The 20041-nt window shown below is 35.9% G+C and overlaps 1 protein-coding gene and 1 non-coding gene across 2 annotated transcripts in view; both read left to right on the top strand.

Moving 5' to 3' along the window:
• Positions 1-20041, top strand: part of COL25A1 (collagen type XXV alpha 1 chain) — a 535414-nt gene that overhangs the window by 154408 nt on the left and 360965 nt on the right. The window lies entirely within an intron of this gene.
• LOC128591605 (U1 spliceosomal RNA) lies at positions 8313-8476 on the top strand. The gene has a single exon (XR_008381592.1). It is a non-coding gene; the product is annotated as a U1 spliceosomal RNA (small nuclear RNA).

Genomic DNA, 20041 nt, shown 5'->3' with positions numbered 1-20041 from the left:
GCTATGATAGGTTATGATCTAAGATTCATTCATTCATTCATTCGTTCATTACCTCCCATGTACCAGGACCTTTGAAGAGATATGTTTATTACATTAGTTTTAACCTTATTTTGAGCATTTTAGTAAACAGGTTTTCTAGGATTCTGTTTTGTGCAGTTTTGAAACAGGGAGCTTTTATAAAGATTTAAACTGTCTCATACATCTGAGTTTAGTTACTGAAATTTAAATGCCCTACAGTGTGTGTCCTTGTAAAATCCTGTTGGTTTTAAGCCTGAGAAATAATTTATGACTGTGAAAATGGGAGTGATAAATTTGAGACCAAAATATGTATTGCTTTTTTCCAACAGCCTGAGGGCTGCGAGGGGAGGTCAGACAATTTAAGTCTGCTTCTGTTTCTTGGGTCTGTAGTGTTCTTGCAAAGAAGGATGTGAATTGTTTCTGAACAGTAGAAGCAATAGTGTCAAGTGACTTTTATCCTCAAGTACTACAAAGTTTGATTAGCTTTCTGCTCCCTTGACCACAGTTGCTTAAAAAGAGAGTATTTAATATTATGAATATACTTAACACCATAAACATCTTCCCTGCCTGCATTGAAAGATTTTGAATGTTATCAGAGCTTCCTTTGTGGTCAGAAAAATCCAAGTAAATGGGAAGGAGGGTGAGTAGCTAAGAGAGAGTATAATAGGATCATTTTTCCCCTTGCTAGCTCAAGATACATTTGCCAGGCCTTTTCCCCCATCTACTGAAGAAAGAAGACAGAATATCTAAATGTTAGAAAGGATTTCTTCTGATTGAAATCTCAAGAGTAGGGAAGTTAAATTAAAAGAAGAGAAAGACTTTTTGTCTACTTTGCTTCAATTGACATGACATAGGATTTTAATTCCATAGAGAAGATACTTTTCATCTCCTGCTGATGATTTCAATGCCTTATTTGCACCTGTTTATTGGTGACATTCATGAATGTTCCCTTTCTCCCTCATGCTCAGTGGTGTCCTCCTGTTTTTACTGATGAGTGAGCTGCCTCAACTATGTAGATGAATAGCTGTCCTGCCAAGGATTCTGTTCAATCTGTGTCTGCCCACAGACATGACCCCCTGTCATACCACACGGTTGCTAACTTGTTCAGACACATCTTCCTCAGCAATCCTTCTTCCCCCAGAGCTTTGGAAATAACTAAAGTTTGTGTTTGTGCATACGTGTGTGTGTGTGTGTGTGTGTGTGTAAAGGAGAGAGAAGAAAGGGGGAAAGATATTTTTAAGATAGTTCTTGTTTGTGAATGGAAAAGAACCTCAAGAAATTGACCCTGGGTAATATTGTACATAGATTGTATAAGACAGATGGTTGTTTCCGTCTGTGTTGTATTCTTGATAATTCCCATTCATAGAAATTTCACCATCTTCTTGGGTAACCTTAGTTTAATTGCCACTCACACGTAAAATATATTTAACCTAGGTTTGTTTTATTATAAAGCAGCTAGTCAAAATCCCTGCAGTATTTCTAGTTTGAAAACAGAGTATTTTAAAAATATTCTTGGTTTTGTTTTACATTTTCATGTGCTTAAGTGTACTGGTGTTTAATTGCTCGTGGGCGGAGGCCATGTGTTGATAGAACAGAATCAGACAGATGTCCATCGAACACTGTAGTTGCAAACCATCAGGCTACTTACTCCTTGTGCTTTGGTTTCCTCATTTGAAAGAGGATAGTAACACTGCCCTTACAGAGTTGTAGTAAATAGTAATTGAGGAAAAGTATATATGGTGTTTAGTACACAGGAGAACACTTAATAAAATGTAACTATTGTTTGGCCTTAAACTTTTTGTAAGTTTCCTGGAATTTACAACCGTGATGAATGGCTAAAGGCAGTCAGTGTTAGTTGAGAAATTACTGGTTGATAAACATAATTAAATATGTATAAATTGTGATTAAATATAAAAACGTATATATAATGTTATTATATTAAAATTATATAATATAATATGTAAAAATGTATAAGTAGTGATTAAATATAAAAACATAATTAAATATGTATAAATTCTATTGAACAAATATCAACTTCCTTTTCTAATACTTTCAAATATTATGTGTCTTCACAAAAATCAACCAAGTTGGCATGTTGTTGGTAACCACTAGGTTTCCTTGAGAAGACTAGTGGTAAAATACATGGTTATTCTTTGGAAGCATTGGCATTTATAGTAAAAAGTGGAGCGCTCTCTCTCTCTTTTTTTTTTTTTTGTAGAGACAGAATCTCACTTTATCGCCCTTGGTAGAGTGCTATGGTGTCACACAGCTCACAGCAACCTCCAACTCCTGGGCTTAGGTGATTCTCTTGCCTCAGCGTCCCGAGTAGCTGGGACTACAGGCGCCTGGCCACAATGCCTGGCTACTTTTTTGTTGCAGTTTGGCTGGGCTGGGTTTGAACCCGTCACCCTAGGTATATGGGGCCTGCGCCCTACTCACTGAGCCACAGACACCGCCCTGTAGAGCTCTCTTTTGTGAAATGTTTCCCTTTGGCTTAGCTCCTAGCTGTACAAGTGCTGTTATTTTCTTTCATTTTTTTGGTCATTAAAAAAATGGAGTACTTTTTAAATACTAAGAAGTATTTTAAAATTAAAAAATTGTGGTAAAACTTACCCCTTCAACCATGTAATTGTATAGATCTGTGGTATGTTCACATTGTTATGTAACCATTACCATGGGCCATCTCCAGAACTTTCCCCATTAAACCCCTTTCCACTCATCACTATGCCCCTGGAAACCATCATTCTACTTTTGGTCTTTATGAATTTTACTACTGTAGGTTCTTTATATAAGTAGAATCATATAATATTTGTCCTTTTGCGACCAACTTACTTTACTTAGAAAAGTGTTTTACATTGTGATATGTGTCAGAATGTCTCTCCTTTTCAAGGCTGAATTATATTCCGTATGTATGTATGTATGTATTTATTACATTTTGTTTATTCATTCATCCATCCACAAATGCTTAGGTTGCTTTTACCTTTTGATTATTGTGAATAAGGCTGCTATGTGTTTTTCTTTTTAAATGCTATAAGTAGGTACTATTTGTTTTTCTTTCTTTTTTTTTTTTTTTTGAGACAGAGTCTCACTATGTTGGCGTTGGTAGAGTGCCATAGTGTCACAACTCACAGCAACCTCAAACTCTTGGGCTTAAGCGATTCTCTTGCCTCAGCCTCCCAAGTAGCTGGGACTATAGGCACCTGCCACAAGGCCCAGCCATTTTTTGTTTAGAGTTGTCATTGTTTAGCAGGCCCAGGCCAGGCTCAAACCCACCAGCCTCAGTGTATGTTGATGGCGCCCTACCCACTTAGCCACAGGCGCTGAGCCAGTAGGTACTGTTTAAAGTAAAAATCTATGCTTCATTATATGACAAGTATGTAATACTACCACTGTGGCAATACTGGTACTTTTCCATTTAATATTATCAGGAGGGAATAATTTTTTTTTTTTTAGTTGGGGATTCATTGAGGGTACAATAAACCAGGTTACACTGATTGCATTTGTTAGGTAAAGTCCCTCTTGCAATCGTGTCTTGCCCCCAAAAGGTGTGGCACACACCAAGGCACCACCCCCCTTCCTCCTTCCCTCTCTCTTCTCTTCCTTTCCCCACCCCTCCCTCCTTCTTTCTCTCTCTGCTCTCTCCTCCCCCTACCGTGACCTTAATTGTCATTAATTGTCCTCATATCAAAATTGAGTACATAGGATTCATGCTTCTCCATTCTTGTGATATTTTACTAAGAATAGTTTTTAAGAAAAAAATGTTCTGAATAACTTTATGTAGTATTGATTGATTGGTTGATAGAGTCTCTCTCTGTCACCCAGACTGTTGAACTCTTGGTTTACACGATCCTCCCACCTTACTCTCCTATGCTGCTAGGACTTTGGCTACCCACCACTATGCCCAGCCAATTTTTAAATTTTTTGTAGAGATGGAGTCTTGCTATGTTGCCCAGGCTGGTCTTGAACTCCTTGTCTCAAATGATCCTTTCACCTTGGCCTCCCAAAGTGCTGGGATTACAGGGGTGAACCACCATGCCTGGCCTCTATGTCCTTTAAAGTGTAAAGCACCTTATTTCTAACAGTCTGAATTTTGCCTGTCTATAATTAAATATATGCTGATGACTTAGTGTAATGTAAACCACTCAGAATTCAAGTATAATTTTTGAACTCTACTTATTGTATTCGCCTTTGTTAAATTTGCCCGATTGGTGTTTTATCATAATTAATAAAGGCTTATTAATCTTCTCTTGGATTCATTATTGAGGGTTTTTTTTTCTCTAATTACATATATACTTGAAATTCAGAGTCCTTCTTTTTTAATGTAGGATATATACTACTTCCTTTTGATTAAAAAGTCATGCTTTCTCTTGAAAATTGCCTGTTCATATAGAGAATTTGAAAGTTGAAGTTGTGGCGGCGCCTGTGGCTCAGTGAGTAGGGCACCGGCCCCATATGCCGAGGGTGGCAGGTTCAAACCCAGCCCCGGCCAAACTGCAACAAAAACAAAAAAAATAGCCAGGCGTTGTGGCGGGCACCTGTAGTCCCAGCTGCTTGGGAGGCTGAGGCAAGAGAATCGCGTAAGCCCAAGAGTTAGAGGTTGCTGTGAGCCGTGTGACGCCCTCTACCCGAGGGCGGTACAGTGAGACTCTGTCTCTACAAAAAAAAAAAAAGAAAGAAAAGTTGAAGTTGTTCTTCTTCTAAACACATATATTTCATCTGGGAACATTATTAGAGAATATTGGACTACATCTAGTCAAGCATCCAATTAAGTGAAAATTAAGCAATTAGCTTAAAATTCTTAATTTTTCAGCACAGGCAATTTATTATAAAAGATACCTTTTTATGTAGGTCAAGTTACCTTTATTCATTAGATAGTAACCAATTCTTTAGTCTCTGTTACTTGATGTAATTGGATCAGATAAAAGCTAGTCATATATGCAGAGCATCTTTAGAAACATGAAAGATCCTCCTATTTTTAGAATCAATGAGAGATTAACCAGCTTTGGTATAATTAAAAGATAAGTCAGAAAATGGTGGTTTGCTTATCCCAACAATATGAGAGTTTATTTCTAATATTTCTAGGATTTCTAGGGATAGCCTGGAGGGATTCCTGTAACCAACTGAGACTAAGTAAATAATTTTTAGTGTTGTATTTGGATTTTAAATGTTGTTTTATAGGAATATCAAGAATTTTTTTTTAAATGAAGCTACTGGAACTGTATGTGCCATACACAGATCAATTTTCTACCAAGTAATTTTAGTAAAACAGTAATGCTGAAACTCTAATGAACAAAAGATAATTGTTCTGTGCTTATTCTATAGTTAATGTCATGACATTTTTATGGGAGAGTTGAGAATGCTAAGTCTAGTGTGTCTTAGAGGAGACACTAATGGTTAACAATCCTAGGAGTTTTTCCAGTTAGGAAGACATCAGTCATTAGAGTGCTTGCTAATTTGTGGGTTAATTTAAGTAGGAAATTAACATTCATACTTTTTTGAAAGGACATTAACATAAGATTCAATGATCACTTTAAAACATACAATTCAGGCTGGGGGTATGGGTTTAATCCTGTAATCTGAGCACTCTGGAAGGCAGAGTTGGGGGATTCCTTGAGCTCAGGAGTTCAAGACCAGCCTGAGCAAGAGTGAGACCCTATCGCTACTAAAACAGAAAAACTAGGCAGGCATTATGGTGGGCCCCTGCACTCCCAGCTACTTTAGACTCTACCCAGGGCGACAGAGTGAGACTCTGTCTCAAAAAAAAAAAAAGAAAGAAAGAAAAGAAAAGCATGCAATTTAGGTGTGTTTTGCACATTCATAGTGTACATTATTTTTCAAAGTGCTAAATAATATTAACATCCATGGCATTTTTAGAAAGGACTTTTGCCCAGTTAAAGGCCTTTAAAAATATTTTAAATTTCTCTTTTTGCAGGTCATAACTAGTTTTTAACTGACCAAAATAGAAGTTAAGAAAATAGGGATTGATATCTAATAATTATTTCCCCTTACTTATAGAACTAAAAAGTTTCAAAATATTAAAGTAATAAATGGAGAACATAATCTACTATTTCAAAATTAGAATTAAGGAACATGATCTCAAGAGTAAATAGTTTCTTTCACAAGAAATTCAATGATAATGTGTAGATCATGTTAAGATCTAAAATTGATCATTCAAATGGAAGAATGCTAAAGAATATAAATGCATATTCATGTTTAAGATATTCAAATTGAAATTTATCATCAGACATGAAAGTCCAAGTTTCAAGTTTCATTCTCATAGAAAAAGTTGTTTTTCCCACTTTTACTTTAGATGCAACTTGCATACTGCTGATTCTATTAATGAAAACTATTTTTGAAACATGCTGTTAAAATAAATTAGATAGCTGCAAGAAACTTTTCACCACATCTCGATATTTCTCCTTATTTCCTGCCAGACTGAAATAGAAGTTCTTCCTATGTAACTTCCCTGGGGTTTATCTAATGTATAAATTCCCATTTTCCTGACAGTCTAGAAATTTATGACCTCAGTTTTCACTCATCTCAGAAGTACCCTTAGGAGGTATTAGTTGATTAACTAGACAAGAGAGAACTGCCAAAGACCTTAAAAGCCTAATGGATTCTCTTTTTAGGAATCACAACGGGGCTAGACAGCTTTTGGAGAAATCACAGAAGAATAGATTAGAATGTGACCATTCATAGTATTTGATGGCCAAAACATGACTTTATTCTCTGTATCTCAAAGTAATAGCAAACAATTTGTTTTGAAGTAGCTTAGATAAATTAGAGACAGTAGAGACTGTCTCTCTTTCTCATACTCTCTCTCCATGTTCATAAATAAACCACCAATCCAGAAATTTTCATTAAGTGTGAAAACCAGAAATAGCCTTTTGATTATTTGCATGTGTCTATATTGTTATCCATCTAATCCTGTAGCTATTACAGACTTCACATCATTATTTATATAAATGTGTTTTAATATCCACTTAAAATAATCTCAATTGTCTAAGAAAGATGCTGCAAATACAATACAGCAATATCTGGCAATACTGTGCCAAATATTTCATGGTGACCTCAATTCAACATCCATGCAGATATCGATTCACTACATTTTGTAGACTCATTTATATGTAGTAACTTCTAATCCCAATTACACAGCATAAATTATCCTTATGTTTACAGTCAGTACTGTGTATGTTGCCAATGCTGTATTTTTTAGACTGTGAATTCCCATGGGGAGGGATTATATTTTATTAATGCTATTTAAAATCACCTCAGTGAACGGCACTGTCATGCCCTTGGGCAGCCTCAGTCAATATTCATTGATGAACATTTAAGAATAGTACAGTTTTCCATGTATTTCAATATTTAATTGCTGAATTAAACATTATTAATTTATTTAATATTTTTCAATATTTCTTTAATGATGGCAAATGATCCAGCAGGAAACTCTCCCTGAAATGACTCTTGATTGCTGTCTATTGTCACTTGCAGATTCATTGCCAAAGTGATTCAATCCCACAAATATTTTTAGAATACTTACCATGTATAAACATTTTGCTGGGCAGTAAGGCCACAAAAATAAACAGCTAGGTTTAGGGGTGTATATGGAAGTTGAGACTCAGGCTATTTCAGAGAGTTATATGTATGGTAATACAAAGTAATTGTGTTGTGACAATAAACTGTTTTGGAGGAGCAAACGGTTCATTTATGTGTTTTGGAAGACTTTAAAGAAGAGGTGAAGTGATGTCTGAGAATAGACAAGACAGAGAAAGGAGGAAAAATTGAGAAGGAAAGTGGATAGGAAACATAAGCCAAGCCAGGGAGGATGACTGGGAAATGGAGAGAAGCTGATGCAGCTACACACCAAGATGTGGATATAATAGGGAGAGCAGAGGACACTGGCCAGTGGTCAAAGCCAGAGTGGAGAGGGTACGGAATACCATGCTAATGGATGGCGAAAAGGAGCCACAGGACCTTGGAGGGCAAGGGACTGATAGGATCAAACTTCAGTGAGATACAAAAATACCATGATAGTGTGGAGGATAGCTCAGAGTTGAAGGAGACTGGTGCCAGTGACACAGGTGATCAGCTCCTGGGATAGAGCAGAGCAATGTGAATGGAGACCAGGGAACAGACTCTGGGAACAGTACTGTGACAGATGAACAAGCATTCATGAGAGTTTCTAGTTTCTAATTTTGGTACCTGGTGGGATGGGAGAATGGATATTTGCTTTGGACAAATTGACTTGAGGTTGTTTTGTAAAGATAAGAACAAGGTTTTTTTTTTTTTTTTCTATACTTACGTGGCAGGGGAGATACCATGGTCACAAAGGTGGTTTTCCCAGGGTGAGGCTTATTCATTGCATTCTGGATGTGCTGACCCCTGCGATATCCCCAAATGTGGGAAACTTGACTGCATAATTTGTGGTAGTGGGGGACTGCATTCGCGCTTTCCCCTGAAAACAAAACAAAAAATGTTTTTTTGTTTTTTTGCATATTAAGTAATACTTGGAATTAATTGCAAACTGTTAAGTATAATTGACCTCTGTTACTATTTTAAAATAGTTATTAAGTCTCATTTTATAAGCTTAATTTTTTTAATCTGGAAAGTTTTATGGCTTGAGTTGTTTAAGAATTAATCACTAAAATTTGCTAAATTTCTAGGTTCCATAAGTATAAATTTCTGTTGAATCTAGTTTATTTGAACTGAAATATTGTCACAACAAAATAAGGAGACAGTGGCAGTGAAATTCAAATTGTTTATACTTATAATTTCTCTCTGCAGTATTTATTTTCACCTCAATTTACAGTCCCTGCACCCTTTTAGAATTGCATAGAAAGGGAGGGAGACCCACCTTAACAACAGTCTGAGTAGGACTAGTCTCTCCCGAACTCTTAGTGTGAGATCCTGGCCCTCAGTTGTCTCCTATGATAAAAACAATCTCTTCTCTCAACCTGGGTGACCTTAGAAGCACACCATTCATATAGGCAACACATTGTCATTTTAAGATTGACTTTTAAATATGCAAATAGAAATACTCCACTGCATTTTCAATAAATTATCAATATGATGGAAAATAAGATAAATTAAAACAAAAAACCTGATTGGAAATATGGTAGAACCTCCACCGTTGACCTAGTCCCTATGTTGACCATCTCCTTAAATTGACCTAATTTTCGTAGACTGTACATGCACCACATGTGTACATCAGTACAGTAGGCCTAGTTCCTTATGTTGACTACCTCTGTATACAGAGACATAGGTGGTCAACTTACAGAGGTTCGATTGTACTTTTTGAAAGTGAATATTTGAAAAGCAGTTTCTCCTTAACTAACTTTTCTGGCCCAGGGTTTGGAGCAGGGAGTGATTCTTTCAGGGTCTTGCATAGGCTCTCTGTGAGCAAAGTGAAGCCTGTTTTTCTAGCTCTAGTGAGTTTTTACCCGGGAGACCCAGAACCTCTTTCCTCTCTTCTCAGATTAGAAAGGAGGAACAGATTCACTGATTTAGTGTTAGTCTGTAAATATATTTGCAATTTAGAAACCTGCATCTAAATTCTGCTAATTATTGGGATTTTTAAATTGAATAACAAATTGAAACACTAAGTCAAGTTACAATTAGGAAAGTACAAGTGAGAGAGGCAAATGTTGCCACGGGTCTTTTAATGCTGGTTATTTAACCAGTTCATTTGCCAAGACCTGCTCTAATAAAGGATACTGTGGCCCTCTCTAGGTCCACATAGTTTTGTGTTTTATAGTTTTGATGGTCCTTGTTCCAATTTTTATGTCAGGTACCTGTAAAATGCTTTATTTCCTACATACACACACACACACACACACACACACACAGGTTTGGTCTGAAGATGTTTGCAGATTCTAGGGACATAATGACATAACATTCTTAAGCCCAGTAGTTATGCAAGTATAAAATTTGGAGGTCATTAATTGAAATAAAATAATAGGAAATGAGGAAAGGAAACTCTATATTCTGCAACAGTGGAAGCCCACTTCTGTCTTTAAGGGAAATTGCTGCTGGGGGACATGGAATGCATCACTGCTGCCTCTTGACAGGTTCACCTTGGAGAGACACAAATTAAATCCTTTCAGTTGCTGTTTTGAAGCTAAAAGTGTTTGACCGTTTCAGCCTCTGAATGGTGTTTAAGGAATAAAGAGAAAAGAGCAGGAAGTTCTAATTGGCAAATTACTCCTTGTTATTTAGTTTGGCTCTCAGGTTGGAAATTCCAATAATGAAGAGCTTTGTGGGACTTGCCCTTAAGCAGAAGCAGGGGGCTTTTCGTTCAATTACAATTTAATATGAAGATATTCAAGAAACATATTGTAACATTTAAGCTATCACTTTCTATTAAACAAATATTGTCATATAATGATTTTTAGATCTTCTTCCAAGGATGCTTTATGATTCTGAACCATCTAAGTGAAGTATAAATTGTAGATAAGACATAAATGGATTTTTCTTGTTACATGGTGTTTATGGGGGTGTTATTAGTTAGAAATGGGGGTGTTATTAGTCAAAATGTTAGAAAATATATGTTAATTAATAGCTATTTTAACTTCTTAACTGTCGTTAGTCCAATTCAGAATACCAAGAAAACCTCAGAAGACTGTAAAAATTCATTCCAAACTATATATATAGCAAGGCTAATGTTAATGAAGAATATATTTATTTCTTTAATAAATTACAAAGAATTTTTTTTTTTTTTTTACATTTTGACTTACACAATTAAGTTGGAAAAAAATAGGCTTTAATTTGCAGAATTGTCTTACCAGGTAATTTATATTACTGTGATTTGGAGAGTTATTTTATATTTGAAAATATGACAAAAGTGGTTAAAAAAGAGCGTTTTTCACTTTATCTCTTGATGGTACCCCTGACCTACAATATTTGACCTTGTCAAAGTTATAAAAGGAATGAAATAAATAATTAAAGTTTTGCTCAAGGAAAAGCAATTTTAAGGATAAATGATTATAGTATATGGAATTTTTCATTAAACTTCACAGAATGTGGCTACATCATTTAGATAAATAAAAACTAAGGTTTTAGTGGAAAGTTTCTGTTTATTTTAATTTCATAGATAGGGTCATTGGATTTTCCTTTCTTGATTATTAGAACTTTCTATATTCACTTAACAGTTGGCTACTTGGCTAAAGGACTTCATGACATCAATATTACTTGAAACAATTGTGCAGTTGAAATGACTGAATTAATTACCAGTTTCCTTTTTACAAGTAAATGCCTCACACAGGAACAATTCATATAATACTTCTGGAAATGCTGATGGCTCCTGAGATACTACTCTTGCCTTTTTTTCTGAATACTTACAAAATTGTGTCTCCCCAAGTGGGCCATGGACTTAGACTATGCTGTGAAGTGTTATGCAGAGGTGTTAAGCTGGTAAATGGAATGGTTTTCTGATGAGATGTGAGTCTAAAATTTCCCCCCTATATTTCTCCCAGATATGTTTGGCTTCACTGATCAAAAAGAATGAAAAAAATTTTTCCCCTCTAGTATTTTACTTTCTTTAAATTGGAGCATGTGTTTAAAAGTAGTGATAATGATCAAAGGTGCTTGAACGTTGTAACTCCTTTTTTGAGATGCATGTAGGACATCTTACTCATTAATACGTTCAGATTCTAATTTAATGAAAAATTACACCAGGCATCCTACAGACTTTTTTATTGACTACCTTTTAATTTGGGGTACTGTAACTGGCTCCATAACCCGTGTGTGTTTTTTATTATCTTCTCCCTTAACTATCAATAACTACTTGACCCTTTGAATTGTTTCCCAGAAATGATGGTCTCAAACTCCTGGACTCAGGTGATGCTCCCACCTCAGCCTCCCAAAGTACTGGCCTGAAATAACAGATTTTCTACAAGACAAAGGAGATTCTGAGGGACTCACTGGCAGACTTCCTGATACTAAGATTCACCATCCTCCCTCCCCCAACCTGCCCCAATGCTTTAGCCCCTTGTGAGATTCACTACAACCTGCCCCCAAGGCAAGTGGCCTCTCCTTTTTAAGACTATGATCTCTGGTAGTTGGAGAGACAGATTTAAGCCAGCTTCTCGAAACATACTAAAAAATTTCTTTCTTCTGTAGCAGTCTGCCTTCTCTCAATAATTGGATTTTTGTGCAACAAGCAACTGAACCTATACCGAATCCCCCTGTGGTTTCTTTTTTAAATTTTATTTCAGGGGTACAAACATTTTTCCCCTGTGATTTTGACAACAGTACTGTACCCAGTCCAAATTGTTATATGGGAGATGATGGAGAATGAGTGGGAGCTTTATTATAGAAGTAAATGTATGATTTTTATAGTAGCTTAAATTGTTTTCTGTAATTTAATGGATGTAAGATACGTAGCTTTCTCTTTCATGAAGATAATTTTGGTGCAGTTTGGGGGTGGACTGAATGGATACCAGACTCTAGGTAGAGAAATGATTAGGAGGCTGTTGCTAGTGGTCCAGGTTTGTTAACAACAATTTGGTACTCGCCCTCAAGGCAGGTGAGGACAGGTGGTTTGAGGAAAGGAAAGAGAAGTGTACTAATTTGCTGGCAAATGAGGAGGGCAGTGGACTATTGTCTCAAAGATGGCCTTCCTAACTTCAAGCAGAAACACAGGGGTTTTGGTGATTGGGCTCAGGTCTGTTTGACTGGTATCACATGTCATAGCTTCAGACACTATAATTGGTTGTTTCTATGGAACTTATGGCTAGTAAGGATGATCTCCTGACCCTTAGGGACTTTTGTTTGGACAATCTGGAAAGCCATAGTCTGTGGTTTAAAATACTAGAAAACAAAGAGTAAAGAACATTTTCGTGTCCCTTTGATTACTGCCTTAGGCAGGAATGCAGGTTTTAAATCACCTAAAGAGTGGAAGGTTTTAAAGAGACAACTGGTAAAACATTTTGTTGCCCTTTTCCAGACCTTTTTACTTTTGTGGCAGGTTGGAGATGAAGAGGTCTAGATTAAGGCAGGAGTCCAGTGGATCTGAAGAGGAGAGGGGGGAGTATGCAGTGTTCCCAGATTATTAGGTTGATTGCTGACCGATTAGTGCAAGGAGTGAGGTGGAAGTTTTATTCAGGATATTGAACTTTAGAACTAGAATTTTGTAGCAGAAATTATTGTTTGCTTAAATGTTTCTTTTCATCGATGGTTATAAGTTATTATTTCAAGCTTGCTCTGACAATTTTACCAATATCTAAAATTGCAAACAGGAACACTTCATGTTGTTTCCTGTTGAAAACCCTTCATTCCTTTAGGTCAGTGCTCAACACAGTTTTTTAACATAGTACATTACCTATCTACTATTGTGTTAACAAATAAACCCAAAATTAAGTGACTGGAAATGACATGTTTCTTATCTCACAGTTTCTGTGGGTCAGGCCTATATTGCAGATTAAAGCTTTAAAGCTTTAAGCTCCATTAAAGTGCAGCTTCAGTTGCTTGGGAGAAGCCAGTTGCTGTTTCAACTGAAGCTGTTCTCACTTGTTTTGAAAGTTGATAGGAGGTTACAAAGAATCAAGGGAATTTGGTTTGAGTGTGGTATACTAGCTTTCAAACCAGGTGGAATTAATTTTTTTTTTTTTTGCGTTGAAAACAGGGATGTAATAGTGTTTATTTTCTGGTTTCACAATTGTTGAAAATGTATGTGACTGTACATTTCTTTTCTTCATTAAAAAAATAAGGACATATTCTTATTAGTGAGACAACACAATAATCAAGCAGTGTAGTCAGAAAGAGTTAATGTATTTTAACTTCTTCACAGAGTACTCTCTTTTCAATGTAGACATTTCCTTAATTTCTACTCACTCCTCAGTTTGGTATACCCTGTTTTCTACCTCCACAGCTTTGTGGAACTTCTGGCAAAGCTCCCCCAAACCAGCTTACTGCCCGGAAGCATGGGACTCCAGGCGCCTGTCTTATTGGACTTTCCTACTACATTTTGCTTGTAGTCACCATCTGTTTTTAAAACACTCTCTAGATTATCAATTTCTTTTTTATTATTACTATTAAATCATAGCTATGTACATTAGTGCAGTCAAGCGGTCCAATGTGCTGGTTTCATATGCAATCTGAAATATTTTCATCAAACTGTTTAACACAGCCTTCATGGCATTTTCTTAGTTATTGTATGAAGACATTTGTATTCTGCATTTAGAAAGTTTCACCTGTACCCATGATTATCAATTTCTTGAGTCTCCTTTCGTTAAAATTTCCTTTTTGGCATTTTCTTCTTCAGTTCCTTTTTCCCCGCCCTTAGGAAGACCCTAGAGGTTCTAGTTTAACCCTCCATTTCTTCCCACTCTACAAGAGATTCCTTTATGTGCATTTTATCTGTCATCTAGATTATGATGACTTCACATCTCCTGCTCAGACTTTTTCTCCAAGTCTTAGACTTATTTTTCTAACCCCGTTTGATCTTTCCATCTAGATATTCACAAACATCTGGGTCTCTCCACTTGCTGCTTCTCTGCACCTTCCTGACCATGTCAGTTGGTGGCTTCACATCCATCTGATTCATACCATGATCCCGGATTCCTTTTTTCCCATCACTTGCTCCTCAGTGCTGTTAGATAATTACCACATCCCAATGACTTTACTTTCTTAATTGTTTCTCCTAAACACTTCAGGCCTATGATTACTTATAAACATCATAGTCACAATGTTAGTGATTCAAGTCAGAAATGGGGGTGCACTCAGGTGAATTTTTAGAGGGAGCAGAGGGGCAATGGATAGTTTGAAACAGGCTTCCACTTGTTTCTCACAGACTCCAGAGACTGAGAATCACTGTCTTGAGCATTGTGTAAATCAGAGGTTCTCATCCTTGCAGATGCTACTGTTTAGTTCAAGCCCTTATCAGTTCTCTTGTTGACTATTAGATCACCATCCCACCTTCTGTATAATCTATCTTTTACATAGTTTTCAGAGTAATTATCTCATATAAAAACCTATCATCTCCTACTTAAGACTCTTAAAGACTCCTCATTACCCATAAGAAAAAAACCCAGCAGTTCCCACAGTCTGGCCTCTGTCTCCCCTTCCAACTCTTTGCCTCTCATTTAATCTACAGCCATATGGAACTCGTCATTTCTGAGCTGGCCTTCTTTTTCTCATCTTCATGCTTCCCTTGTCTGAGGTAGCTTCCCTTTGTTTTTTATTTGGATGACTGCTGTTCATCATTTAATTCTCATTTCTTTCCAGAAACATTTCCTGGCCCCCATCCCTTTCCCTGCACTTTTCTCAGGATGTGTTCAATATGTTCATATAGAATTTTTTGAAAAATCTCAATCATTGTACTTGCTGTATTTCACAGTTACTATCTGTTATTTTCTATCTCTCTTAATTGACGGAGTTTTTTGAGGTTGAGGACCATGTCTTATTCATCTTTATCTCCAATGTTTATTAATATAGTATTCTATAAGTTCATATTAGATGTTGTTGGAGGAAAAGGTGAATTAACATATTTAGTCAGTTATCCATTCCTTCACTTAAAAAAATATTTATTGAGTGCTTACTGTGTGACAACCACCATTCTGTACATGGAGCATTACAGTAATAATTTTTTAAAGGCAATAAATTCCTTTCCTTATAAATCTTACATTCTATCCACATGCTAATATAATAACAATTAATATTTCTAAGAACAGTTTGATAAGAAGAGGAAACTTTTGGGCGGCGCCTGTGGCTCAAGGAGTAGGGCGCCAGTCCCATATGCCGGAGGTGGTGGGTTCAAACCCAGCCCTGGCCAAAAAAAAAAAAAAAAAAAAGAAGAGGAAACTTTCCTGATAAACACTGAACAAATTTGGCCCTTTCTTGGTGAACAGTTGAATCTCTGCTTATTATTTTCTTTCTTTATTCTACATATATTTCTTCCTTCAACAGTTCCTCATACGCCAAGTACTTACTAGGTGAAGTCTTAAAAAAAGTCCCTACAAGTTATAAGGGTAAATACATTATTAGATAAGAGTCAAAAGTAACATTCAAATAGGGTTTAGTGTTTCCATTAAATTTTTATTTCTATTACTTGAGTCATGTATGTAAGAATACAGTATGTATTCTTTCTCCAACACTTACACAAATTAAAATTGTAAATTTTTTTCTCTTACAGATATTTTATACTAAATGTTAAGGAAGAAAGGACTTATATCCTATCTTCGAAAACCAGTGTAGAATAGATCTGATGGTAGATCTGTAGCATAATATAATGGTAGTAGATAGTGTTCTGGATGTAACTGGGTTCTATATTAAAAGTTGTTTTTCTAAATGACAATGAATGTCATCATTTTTAGGAGGAAAATGTTGGTCTACAAAGCCAGTATTTTATAGGAAAAATAAAAATGAAGATATAAAACTAATACTCCTGTTTTTGTGCCATGTTATATTACCATAAATTAATCTTCACAGTTTTAATACTGCTATTCAGTATTTGCAAGTGGAAAAATCAAAACAACATATTTTCACAAATTTATATCAAAATGTATATATGATTATATTACTGAAAGTAGATTTGAAAGGTATCCATTCCAATCTTATAACTCATAAAAAGGAAAAATCTGTATCAGTAATTTCTCATCTTCTGAGAAGGATAGTGCAAACCCAGGAGACCATATTCTGATGTGTCAAAACTAATATGTAAAAAATCAATCAATCCATAACTAATACATAGTATTGTGGTTCACCAGTTTTCTTAATAGACAGTGAAAGTTTCTCTTTTAAAAATAGAGTGTATAATTAAAAATCAGTTTCTAGGATCAAGTTACTAAAACAACCTTTTGATTTTTTATTTAAATTAAAATCTTTTACATATTGTTAATGAAAGTGGGTAAAAGCAAATAGCTAAGACCCTTATTTCATGTCTACTGATAATAGACAATCTAGTAATATTGAGTTCCAAGTAAAGTAAGTTCTTTAAAGGGTGTTGTAAGTAGACTCTTTGGAAACTTTTCTTAAGAGTCAGGGAGCAGACTCAGCACCTGTAGCTCAGTGGTTATGGCGCTGGCCACATACGCTGGGGCTGGCAGGTTTGAACTTGGCCCGGGGCCTGCTAAACAACAGTGACCACTACAACAAAAAAACCTAGCTTTAGTGGCTGCCTATAGTCCCAGCTACTTGGGAGGCTGAGGCAAGAGAATTGCTTTAGTCCAAGAGTTTGAGGTTGTTGTGAGCTGTGACTCCAGGGCACTTTACTGAGGACAACATAGTGAGACTCTGTTTAAAAAAAAAAGTCTATGAGCAAAATAGCAATAACAAGCTAAAAAATATAAATGAAATAAAAACAAATCCTGCATGTGTATCTTTTAAAGATCTACACTCCAGGCTATTTAAAGTCTAGGCTTTCCCTCCCTGACACCTACATAGATGGGCACTGGCTGTTCTCTCAGTAACACTCTTAAATGATGCCTTTATGATGAGCCACCTCTGCTGCATTCTTTTCTTTCTTTCTTCTTCTTTTTTTAATCTTAAAGTCTTTTTGGCATTTTTTAGCACCATGAATCTCCGAGTTTTTTAGTTAGGATAAAGTCAATTAGGGACCTTTATCCCTATCAGAAGATGTTCCTTTCTGTTTGACTTTGTGCTAGAGTGAGGAGGGAGCTGCAGCATTACTCTACCACCCTGTCATCTATTAAATAGTGTCATTTTTGAGTGTGCTGACATCTCCAGCAGCAGCACAAGCTCTGCTTTTGGACACTGTAGGGTCCCTGAAGATACACTGCCCCCGTTCACAGGCACTATGTGAGTTCCTGGTGATTGGGGAAGTGAGGAGGGTTGGCTTCTGTGATAGACCGGCCTCAGTGTGTGTTGTCTACCTTTTCATGTCCTCTCATGAACACAGGTTACATCTAGATAATGATGGTAAGAGGAAGGATTTTACTGCCCTAATTGGCAATAACTTGGTCACATATCTTTCTTCACCCTGTTCACAGACTCTTTCTTCCTTGTATATTCCCTTTGAATAGCTATAAAATATGTGATATTAAATAACAAAATGTGTAAATACCCCAGCAAAGACATTGTGATTAAGTAAGGCAGTGATTATAACAGTATGTTTAAAACTTCATTCAAAATAGTCTTGCTTTCCATCATCTTTTACATTTCAGCCACATCGGTATGGAGAATAGCATTATCCAATAGAAATATAATTCCACATAAGTAATTTTAAATATTTTAGTAGACACAATTAAAAAGTAAAAGAATGAAATTAATTTCAATATTTTTATTAATCTAATGTACCCAAAATATTATCTTTTCAACAGTAATCAACAAAAAATCCACTAATGAGATACTTTTTCTTCTTATACACTAAGTCTCAAAAATAGAAGAGCCAGCTCTTTCTTCCCTTAAGAGCTCTTTGTCAAATAAGGCTTTGTTTATCTAACCATATCTTATTGCTAAATTATTTGAAATTAGCTAAAAGGCTTTTTAAACATGAACTTTCATTCATTATCATTATGTAGAACCTCATCCCTAGTATATATTGTGCCTTGAGGGGTTAACTAATGATGGTATGAAGCTATAATGATTAATAAGGTATTTAAAATTTTTTAATATAATTCTAAATTTCTATTTTGGTATGTTAATTATAAACCAAATGGTTTAGTAATATGTAATTTATAAATAAATACATATTTATAATACAGGCTAAAAATTGAAAGGGTTTTGCTTCAAAAGGGTGTAATGACCAATTGCCTACAGGATAAAGTCCAAATATTTCAAATTAGTTTTTTGCATCCTCTTTCCTGCCATATATTGAACCAACCAAGACTACCAATGCTTTTGTCATGATTCTAGGGCGGCGCCTGTGGCTCAGTCGGTAGGGCGCCGGCCCCATATGCCGAGGGTGGCGGGTTCAAACCCGGCCCCGGCCAAACTGCAAAACCAAAAAATAGCCGGGCGTTGTGGCGGGCGCCTATAGTCCCAGCTACTCAGGAGGCTGAGGCAGGAGAATCGCTTGGGCCCAGGAGTTGGAGGTTGCTGTGAGCTGTGTGAGGCCACGGCACTCTACCGAGAGCCATAAAGTGAGACTCTGTCTCTACAAAAAAAAAAAAAAAAAAGATCACTAAATAAAGCCAGGTTTTTTCTTCCTTACTATATGGTTGAACCAAGCATACTCACTTCTTATTTCTATGATTTTGTTCAAGCTTATTTTCATGTTTGATTCTCTCCTTCCTCTTTTCAGCTATTAAAATATTCATCTTTCAGTATTCAGCACAATTTCTACCTCCTGGAAATCATCTCTGATTCCTGTCTTTCTAGACTGAATTCTCACATTTTATTTTTGTGCCATTCTTTTAGACATCTATTTATATACTACCATTTATATATATCATTAATTATTTTTCAGTGTGTTCTGAAATTTTGAGTAACTTGAAAGTAGAGACTTTACATATCTCTTGTGTGAACTTTTACCACCTGTTACAGTGTTATGCAAAGGACACTAGCTGCAACAGAAATGAATATTAAATATTCTTGAATTATACTGGAAGGAACTCTAGCATAGTGATTTCAGGGAACTTTCTGCTGCATCTTCTCCCATCTTTTTGTTTCCTTCAAAGGAGCAACTGTTACAAAATATTGCTTACTTAATAACCTTACAAGAAATGGCAAATTTTATTCTTATTTCATGTCAAAATCATGTTAATCATTCATTCTGTGTTTATATGTACCACCAATTGCGATTTGCATCTTGTCAGCTCTCTGGGGCTTCAGATGTGGTACTGGTACCTGTTTCAAGGGTTGTAGTGGAATTCAAGGGTTGTTGTGGAATTCAATTTACTCTTCAGTTACAATAGGTCACTGATTCCAGGGCTGAAAATTGATGATCAGACAATAATAATGATGTTAAAATATCTGTTCTTCAATTACTGGTTCTTCTCAATGATCACAGACACATAAACTTTAGGATTAATGATTTTACAAGGAATGAAGTGAAATGTTGACAGTTTTATATTTTAGAAATACTTAGTTTAAGGTGTATTGGAATTGCCTATTTTAATCTGAACTT

Source organism: Nycticebus coucang, chromosome 1, assembly GCF_027406575.1.
Source record: "Nycticebus coucang isolate mNycCou1 chromosome 1, mNycCou1.pri, whole genome shotgun sequence".
Taxonomy (NCBI): Eukaryota; Metazoa; Chordata; class Mammalia; order Primates; family Lorisidae; genus Nycticebus; species Nycticebus coucang.
This window is presented reverse-complemented; position numbering and strand designations above follow the sequence as displayed.